General features: G+C 51.8%; 1 protein-coding gene across 2 annotated transcripts in view; it reads left to right on the top strand.

The window, feature by feature from the left end:
• TSHZ1 (teashirt zinc finger homeobox 1) overlaps window positions 1-8562 on the top strand; it is a 75223-nt gene that overhangs the window by 24866 nt on the left and 41795 nt on the right. The window lies entirely within an intron of this gene.

The raw sequence follows: 8562 nt of genomic DNA, 5'->3' as shown, positions 1-8562 counted from the left end.
CCGGGAAGGGATACAGCCGACGGGAGGGCGGGAAGCCTGCTGTCATGTTGTGCGTCCTTCCTAGCAGAAGGCCCAAAGTTGTATTTGAGCCTGAAACATTAGGTCGTAAAAAAACATATTTATGGGACAAAAGTAATTATTTGGTTATAAATCATGAAGTCCAGCCTTCTTCTCAGTGAACTTTTGCGAATGGCGGAATCTGATGCTAAGTATAGTAACGACCGTTGTCTCTGTAATTAAGCTTCATGGGGCTACAGGTTTGTTCATGCTGTGCGCGCAGTACTTGGGACGGTGCCTGGGAGGTAGTCGGTGCTCGGGAACTGGGTGAGAGCCTGGCTTTCCTCGATTCCTGTGTGCGTGTATTCTGTACGTTAATTTCTGTAGTGTCCTTACTCCCGTCTCTTAGACAGAGTGAAGCTCTTGAAGTGGAGGTTCTGTGGATGGGTGGCCTCGACTGTCATTTTTCCAATTTTAGTATATGTGCTGCCGAAGCGAGCACGGCCTCGACTGTCATAAGGCCAAGTAGAAAAAGGGAAGTACAGTCTTCTAAGTTAAGCCCGGGTCGGTCCGATTCCTTGACCTCCGAAGCTATCCACGTGTTGCTTGCTAGTGTTTGCCGTGCACCGTACAGAGTCTGTCTGTGGTAGTTGGCGTGTGGGGAATGGCACCCCGGATGCCCGGCCATCCCTGGTCCTTCTGCGACTCTGGTGCTGCGGTGTCTTCAGCGGACCAGAGGACCCCGACATCTGTCCTCCTTGGAAAGCCGCGGGTCCGGAGGCTCCTGCCCCACACTCGTGAGTTTTCCTGTCGCTGTCGTGCTTCCCACATGAAATAGGAACAAAAACCCGTCACGCGTGTGTACACGTGTGTGTATATATGTGCCCACATGCTGCTCTGTTTTGGTTTCTCCAGTGGCTGCCATGTCACTTTGCCGGAGAGACCAGATGACACCCGTTACGTCAAGCTCCAAAGGTTAGGGATGTTTTTAGAAATATTCCTCATTTCTAAATGACTCATCCTGTGTCTCACTTATTAATTTATCTGAAGCCTTCTCGAACAATTTTCTACTTTGTTCTTTACTCCTCCACACTCTGGGCCGGTTGGCTAGGACTTGGCCGTCCTGTGTGGCGCGGGGGAGGGGACAGCGGATACTTGCCAGGAGGACGTGGCCTGTGTGGAAGCGCTCGGTGGCTCCGGCGTGCCCGGGACTGGGTTCTCCCGGAAATCCGACGGATGCCGAACACAGCCGCCGCGCACCATCGCACTCTGCCGGCCGGGGACAGGCGCCCAGCGGGTCGCTCCCCCTGCGGTGCGTGTGGGAGACATCGGGAGTGCGGAGATTTCTAAGAATTGCCAAAGTGGATCATTAAATCACAGTGTGCTGGGGAGGGGGGAGCCGACACGGAGAGAGTTTGGTTTGCTCCGTGTGGGGCTGGTCTGTTCTGGGGGAGCCTGAGGGAAGGACTTCGGGAACCAGGAACCGGCTCTGAACCTGCATGGGCTTCTGTAGAGGCTGAGTCAGGGACTCCACGTGAACAGGGAGGCTGCGTGGCTGAGGCCCGTGCCTGGGGGAGCAGTCAGGGTTGTGGTTTGTTTTTTTGAGGGGAGGCCTCTTAAGAAAAGAAAGTACTAAATCATAAACACACACTTAGGTGTGAGGGAGGCTAGTACGAGAAAGGAAATCCCAATAAACAATGAGTCCTGTAAACCTGAACAGCCTGGCAAAATCCAGACCAATAGCATATTTTTATGAAGTAGTTCCTGACCGAGCTGTGTTTCTGCGTGTTCTTTGCAGATGGATAATCCGGTCATTCCTCCAGAATGGGTCATGGGGGGGGTCTTTTATTTCTGATGGGTGGGGTCTGTGAGACCTGTGGCCCGCTGCCAGCGCAGCTTTCCCTTTATCGAATTGAGAGCAGGCTGCAGGGCCCGGCCAGGCCTCTTCAGTGGGAGGCCTGGTGGCCGGGGATGAGGGTTCCCCGGCCCCAGGGGGAGTGTCCTCTGTTTGCAAAGGGTCAGAGGCCAAGGAGAGGACGAGCACCAGCAAGGGCTTCAGGGCGTCATATGAACCCCACCCCCCGTTTAGGGCCCTGTCTCAAAAGATAATGGTCTGAATCAAAGGAATAGTTGATATTTCCATATACTGTTTTATTTATTTATTATTTTTATTTTTTGATTAAAATTTCAAGGGAGCCTCAAAGCTCAGCTCCTTTTGAACTCTTGAAAGAAACTTTTTTTTTTTGCATTCCCTGACAAGTGTGGCCGTGTGGTGATTTCATCATAGAAGAATACGGACACCTTGACCGGGAGCTTATTGTGTAAAGAAGCGCACATTGTTATGTGAGATCTACGTCATCTCATCGTCACAGAATTACAGGATAATTCTGAAAGTAGCAAGATCATGAAAATAGCTTTTTATAAAAATTCTAATTTGCATGATTAAATTTTCATTTTAAACTGCCAACTCTAAGAAAGTTCTCACTCTCTTGAACGTATTTTCTTGAGAATAAAATCTCAGTTCCTTTTCTTTTTTCTTTTGTTTTAAATAGATGCTACCTGTCTTCCTCCCTGCCTGGGATATGTATAGTTCAGTTAGAAGGCTCAGAAGCATGAACTTTGAGGAAAACGCTCCCTGCACAGCAGGGGAACAGCCTGGCATCACTTTCCCCAGTTTTGAGGAAACCCCGTGTTTCTGGAGCGCTGTGTGTCTGGGGCGGGTGTGGCCGGGGCTCGCTGCCCTGCTAGGCCCTGCATTGCCGATGTAGGGACATCACGGGGTCCGAGGGCCTGATGCCCCTGCTCAAGCCCCTTGGTAGAGCTGACCTTTTGAAAATAATCTGTACACCGTTGATCTGAGGAAGTAGGAAGATCCTTGGAGAATGTGGCATCTAGAAAAGTAAATTGTGTTACCAGGAAACCTGAACTTTCATGCTGCTGTCTTCAGTAGGGGTCTCTGAAAACAGTGCCTGCTCCTTTTCTCTTGTTTATGGTTTCAGGCACATCACTTCCCCCCAGAAAATGGTAACTCTGCAAATTTCAAGGGCAATGACTTGGCTTTTAAAGGGAGAGACAGTGCTACCTTTTACCTTTTTTTTTTTTTTTTTTTTTTCTGGTGCCAAGTTTGGGATTTGTATGAGATATTTGGAGAATGTGTGTAAGTTCCAGTGTCCCAGTGTTCTGAGAAACTTTGTGGTTTACAGTCAGGACCTGAATGCGGAACCTGAACTGGGCGTCCTGCTCCTGGAGCTACACTAAGTCCTTGCTGGGAGTATCACGCCAGGCCCCCTGCACACGAGCGTTCTCTCCCCTAGCCTTGGCCTCGAACCACAGGTTCCTGTTTGAAAGAAGACGCGGCCCCATGGCCGCTTGCCCTGAGGGGAGCCTCCTGTGGGCTAACCTGGCCTGGCCAAGGTGGCACCCAGCATCATGTCTGGGGACAGTGGTCCCCAGCTGCTCGGGCCTCGCCGGGCCCTAGTGCTCTCTCTTCTTCCCCGTCGTAAGTTGCTTCAACAAAAGGATCTCATCCCACAATTTTGTAACCATCACAAAACACAAACCTACTCAATTTTGATCTTCGGAGTCACTCAATAATTTTTAACAGCCAGTCAAACCTGCTATTTAGATTAATGCATTCAGAAGAGTGGCTCATTTACTGCCTGTTTTCTGATTTGAAGCGAGTGTTTTGATGTAGGAAGACAGCGCTCGAGGGACGCCTGCTCCGGGACCCGTGCCCGTGAGGCAGGACGCGCCCGGGCTGGCGGTAGCTTCTCCTGTGGCCCGTTCCACTGGCAGTTTCCCCCTCCCGTCGGCCCACTGGTATTTGCTGAGTGCTTCCTGTTTCAGATGCCAGCATCAGTAGTGAGCGCATCACATTCTCCATGGACGTGGGTCACCTGTCCGGGATACGGCTTGAGTGTTCCATAGCCTTTGGATACCGGCGTCCTGGAGGGGGTGGTGGGTGGTCTGTCTCAACAGCCCTGCGATGCTTCTGGGACTGAGAAGAGCTGGGCTCCGCCCCCCTCCCTCCCCTGGTACAAGCTTGCAGCCCAGGGTGTGCTGGCCAAGGCCTGGCTCTCCTGCCCTGCCGGCCGGCCACTTACTTTGCTGAGTGGGGACGAGGGTGGGATGTCTGCCCTTTCTCTCTCTCCCCTCGCCCCCAGCTCAGAGGCTGTGGAGCTGTGGGCTCGCAGGTGGGACAACCCCTAGATGTTAAGGACACACATTTCCCCGGGTAACTGGGCAACTGGACGTCGATTCCCTTTGCCTGTGATTCCCGCACTGCTTTGATTTCTTCCTTGTGCCGTGAAGCTCATAACAAATAAGTAAAAATTCAACCCTGAGGGAATTTAATAGTTAAGCCAGTTCATTCTCTCACTGTTCCGGAGGCTAGAAGTCAGAAATGAAGGGGTCAGCAGGCTCTGCTCCTTCTGAAGGCTCAGGGGAGAATCCTTCCTCGTCCCTTTCAGCTTTCGAGAGTTCCCAGCAATCCTGAGTGAACGCTGGCTTCTGATGGTGTCCCTCCCATCTGCCCCCTTTGTCACTTGGCCTCCTCTTCTGTGTGTCCATCTGCTTTGTGCCTGTGTGTTCTCTCGCCTGGTTGTAAGTCACCAATCACTGGATTTAGGACCCGTCCCCATCGGGTGACTTCAGTGCAGCTTAACCAGTTGTATCTACAAAGACCCTGTTTCCAAGTAGAGTCACAGTGTGAGTTTCCAGGAAGCCATGAATTTGGGGGGACCCTATTCAACCCACCATAGGAGAAAATCATGCCTTCTCATTTGCAGAACAGCTTTTCCTGATGGTTGGAGGTAGAGATACAGCCTCCCGCGAGTCATACATGGGCTCAACGTGCCTTGTAAGTATTAAGATATTGATAACCGGTATCTTGATTGTTGATCAGGAAAGACTGGCGGTGCCATCTTGGCTGCTCGGTGCTGTGCGTGTGGCCATTGCTAGTCTCACAATGATAGGAAGGAATGGACCCGTCTTCATGAACTTGTGCTGGAAGGGTAGGTGTTTACCGATCAGCTGTGAGGAGCCTACCACGAGACCATCTGGGAGGGGGATACTAACAAAGGGTCCTCAAAGAGCTCATCGGCAAGAAAGTTGCAATACTGTGATTCATTGAAACATCTTGAAACAAATTGAGGCCAGTAAGGAGTGGAGCATTAGTCATGTGGAGTGTGTTTCCATGACATTTGATGACTGAATAGCAAACTATTCCTCCCACTTGATTTGGGTTACAGTGCATCATCCTCAGTCCGGAGGGCAGCTGCCGTGGGCCGCACCCAGTGGGGGCACCATACAGTGTGTCAGGGGCACCATACCGTGCGATGCTGTCGTGCAGAGGGTCGGGCATCTACAAAGCAGGTGCGGGCAGAGTGGCCCTTGTTAGTTTGGGTGGGGAAGGGGTGCAGGCAGCTCAGCAGTGAGCGGCCTCTTAGAAGGGAAGGTGGGGCAGACGCGTGGAGCCCACGGCTGCTGGGCTTCCCGGCAGCCCCCAGCTCCTGCCTGAGGTAGATCTGTCCCTCACACGGGTGGGTCTCGCCCTTTCCCTTCCCAGTGGTGTCCTCCTTCTACCACGAGGGGCCTCCCCAGCAACTTGAGCCATTCCTGCAGTGGTTCCCGCTGCCCACTCTGGTGGGCCCGCCCGGGGATGCCCTTGTGGACAGGCGTGGGGGCCTGGCTTGTGAGGACTGGGGGTCCTGGGTGCGGTCTTGGTGGAGCCCTCTCCTTGGTTTCTGAGGATGGTGCTGGTCCAAGGTCCACTCAGGGATAACATAGGCCTTACCGGCCCCCACGCTGCCTCTTGCCGCACTTGCGCACAGCCCTTGGATCAGGTGACCTTTGGCTGTGTTTGTGGCTGTGAGTCGTGGCAGCATTTGCGGTGATGATGTGTGTCAGCAGGTTCGGTAAGAAGAGCTGAGCGGTGTTCAGATTGAAGAGAATGACAAACACGGTGGAGTTTCACTTACAACAGAAATCACCAGGAACCGGTCCTAAATTAGCCCAGGAGTCCAAAAAGATGTTGTGGTGGTTGTTTTCCAATGCATTTGCTGTGGACACAGTTCTTTGAGTTTATTTGGATGGTTTTGTCTTTTCTTAAAATCATGGGTAGGGCCTTCGTGTGGGCTCTTCAGGCAGGACACAGCATAGGGTCCTGGATGTAGCCGGGCTGATGGGAAAGAGAGGGCCAGGGCCAGACCTTTCAACAGCCACACAGCCTGGGAACCAGAGCATGAAAAAGAAGTCATAATAAAACAAGACACGTTTCTGAGCAGTAAGGAGATACTACAGGAGCTATGAGGCTCTACATGGGGAAGGCGGCGAGCAGCAAAAGCCGCCGAGACACGGGGAGGAGCACGCAGCCGAGGCAGACGGCTGGCTCCCCCACGCACACTGCATCGGGGCTGGCTGGCTGCCTCGGGCGGCCCCCACTCTGGGCGCGAACATCCGGTGCTCGAGGCACCATTGGGAGCCACGAGGTGCGCTTGTGAGCCTGATGGGGCTCCTCGGTTGACCACTGAAGGACGGGCCGGACACCGGCTTTCTCCAGCAGAGCACGTGTCCTTCAGCGTGCTGTGGCCGTAGAGGCCTTCTTCTCTCTCTGGCCGCTGTGCTTGGCCGGTCTCCGGCCTGTTTCCGTCCTTTCCCGTTTTTCCTGGTGAAGGATGAGGTCCCACGATCGGGTGGCCTTGCTACGATATTGCCTTCAGGCCGGGGTTCCCCTGAGTCTCACTTTTATGACTTGGAGACAGTGGACACTAGTTACAAAAGGAGGTCTTAGCATAGTAGGGGTTGGTGAAGGTAGCTGCACAGGCAAAGATTATTCGACCTCATTCTTTTCCAAGATTAATAATCCAGCCTGGGATATGGGGAAGCCCTCTTGGTCTCCATCTCCCATCCTCTGTCTCTCTGTCTGTCTGTCTCTCTTTGTTCCCCATGCGTGTGTGTGTGTGTGTGTGTGTGTCTGCTAACACCATAGGAGAGAATTCTTTTAAAAGTTAATGAAGGAGTTGCGGTGGAAGCCTATTAGATTTTCCTTCCATTAAATGCCTGCTACAGACTTTTAATGGATGTTTTTAACTAGGCATTGTTATCAAAAGGACTATTGCACAAATTAAAACCAGGCCTACAATCTGTGAGGAGAAACTGGATTTACTTTGTGCCTTTAGGTAAAGCAGAGAGGAGCTGGAGGAGGTGAATCCCACGTTGGTGTTTGGAGACGTTGGGTTCAGGAAGACAGCCGGTAGTACCTAGAGCCACGGAGATCATAAAACCCTTGGCGGGGGTCATTCTTTGTAAAGTGAAGGCATTAACAGGAACTCTGGATTTTTAGGGGTATGTGAATGTTAATTTTAAGCTCTTATATTGATATTTAAAATACATTCTTAGCTTTTATGGGACTGCACTGTGCTTTCTGTGTTTAGGTGTGTGAAGCTGTACTAAGAAGGGAAGATTGGGCTTTTCAGCCTCCCTGATCTAGACCTGACCTGTCTCCTTACCATAATCCTAAGTACACAGACTTGCTAGAACCCCTGGATTTTTGGTTCCTCATTTTATTCTGATTTATTTGGTCTTGGGGTGTCTCCCCATTTGGCCCTATACAGTCTGTTTACTGAAACTACAGAATTTGTGTTTCAAGCTTGGGAAATTCTTGTCTTCTCCGGGGACATACCCGAGGACAGCTCCTTATTGGAAAGAGACTGTCATTCACGTTCTGGCACAAATTCTTCATAAGCACGGTGCTCAGCAAATGATGCCAGGTTCTATAACGTGCCCACCGTGGGTACCGTAACAGAGAAAGTTATGTGTTCTTATACTCAGCGTCCTGATTATTCTGAATGTTACATCTCAGCCAGCCTTTCTCTCTGACTTCTGTTAAGATGGTTTTTGGAAACAAAATCCGTGCCCTGGAGCATCCCCTCCCACAGCCCCCTGAGTGTGTGAATGTGTGTGCACGTCCTGTCCGTTGCCCCCGCTAGTGGGGCATCCTGACCTTGGAAGTATCCCTCCAAGATGGGTGTTTCGAATTCTACTGCCCTTAAACCAGATGTCTTGAGGAGACCGTCCAACACAGAGCACTTGTCAGTTGGGCATTTGCTGCGAAGGACCGGATCCAGTCCTCAGGCAGGAAGTCGGCTGAGAGGCACGCACTGTGCAGGGCTGTCTTGCTGCCTGTGACAATGTGAGTTATGTGCGGATGTCGCCTGGCCAAGGGAGCAGAAGTTCTGTGGCTTTTTGGGGTGTCCCTCCTCATCCCAGGGACGTGGGGGTGATGTTGGGAGTCCCAGACCTCTGTTCAGACCCTATTGGGGCATCTGTGGTGTTGGCACACAGACCTGGATGCATGTGCGTGTGTGTGCATGTGTGTGTGTGTAAGAGAGAGAGGGGTAGGGCCCTTCATCAGGTCTGTCGAAATGTGCCCCAATGCAGAGCTGTCCGTCACTCAGCTGCTTGTGAGCTCAGAACGCACAGTGAGTGCTGCTGAAGTCTCTGGGAGTAGATTTAATTTTATGAGCTGTATTATCCAAGAATACTAAGCCATTTAGATCATGTCCG

This window comes from Mustela nivalis (genome assembly GCF_964662115.1).
Source record: "Mustela nivalis genome assembly, chromosome: 14".
NCBI classification, from domain to species: Eukaryota; Metazoa; Chordata; class Mammalia; order Carnivora; family Mustelidae; genus Mustela; species Mustela nivalis.
Note: the sequence above shows the minus strand (reverse complement) of the source record. Positions and strands in the feature narration are given on the sequence as shown.